The sequence below is a fragment of the Aplysia californica genome, unplaced genomic scaffold, assembly GCF_000002075.1.
Source record: "Aplysia californica isolate F4 #8 unplaced genomic scaffold, AplCal3.0 scaffold01169, whole genome shotgun sequence".
Lineage (NCBI taxonomy): Eukaryota > Metazoa > Mollusca > Gastropoda > Aplysiida > Aplysiidae > Aplysia > Aplysia californica.
In genome coordinates, this window is record NW_004798439.1 from 64,256 (window position 1) to 65,393 (window position 1,138).

The 1,138-nt window shown below is 43.3% G+C and overlaps 1 protein-coding gene across 1 annotated transcript in view; it reads left to right on the plus strand.

Moving 5' to 3' along the window:
- LOC101860620 (protocadherin gamma-A4) overlaps positions 1–1,138 on the plus strand; it is a 49,048-nt gene that overhangs the window by 16,822 nt on the left and 31,088 nt on the right. The window lies entirely within an intron of this gene.

Below are 1,138 nucleotides of genomic sequence, written 5' to 3' on the forward strand. Positions count from 1 at the left end.
AATAATAATGATAACAATGATATTAAAAATAATAATGATAGTGATAATGATAACAAAACACATCAAGAACGGCATGAGCAGCAAGAATGACACGCTTTTGTCTGTAACGCTACCAGCCGGCAATTCCAGGATAGAAGCCTATCATTTACTTAAAGTCAAGCAGCACCTGCTGAATTCTAAGAATGTGGTTGGATCAGTCGAAGCTTTATCTCTGTATCAGCTTGTGTCATGAACGTGCCGAAGACGCCCTACATTTATTTTTTCCCCCTTCAACCCAAAAACAAAACCCAGATAGAAAAGAAGACATCCCCACACCCATGCAAAAAGACGCCCAATATCCAGTAACCAAACCCAAAGCAAATCCGACTTCGCGTCGTGTGCAACTCAGGAATAAAAATACACTACTCGAGAATTGTACGACAATCTTATAAACCCCGCGACATTTATAGTTAGAAACCCCAGCCTTCGGAAGCAAACCCTGAAGATCCCTATAAATCCGATCTTCGGCCAAATTTATCTCGCGTCCCATGTTTAAATGCCTATCCGGCATACGGCCGCTGTGAGCTAGTGGGAAGCCTGCGCAACATCCATCTGGCCAGGATTTTCTAGGCAAATATTGGCGACGTCTCGAAGACATTGGCCAAATGTTTTTGACTTTCCCGCGGTCAAATTAAATTGGCTTTGGGAGTAAACAAAGGGTTGGCTAGCGGGCAAACGTGAAGGCGTGGCCGACTCGACGGTCGGGCATTGTTGTTTCCCTGTGCTCACAAATGTTTGCCTTTTCGTTTTCTCGCCAGTTTCCGGTAGTTGGGCGGTTCTTCCCTGTTTTCTATTTATATTTCTGGTTTTAGGGTAGTTTTTGTAGTTTTTTCTTTCTTCGTCTGTTAGTTTGTATGTCTGCTGGGTAAATTCTTACTTCACGTATTAGGGCTCTCTGTCGGAAAATACTCGCCTAAAAACACAAAAACAACCCAAACAACAACAACAACAACAGCAAACAAAAACAACAACACACAAATAGACTCTCCCTCTCCCTGTCTCTCTCTCTTTCTCTCTCTCTCTCTCTCTCTCTCTCTCTCTCTCTCTCTCTCTTTCCTTCTCTTTCCCCCCCTCTCTCTTTTTCTCTCTCACACACACT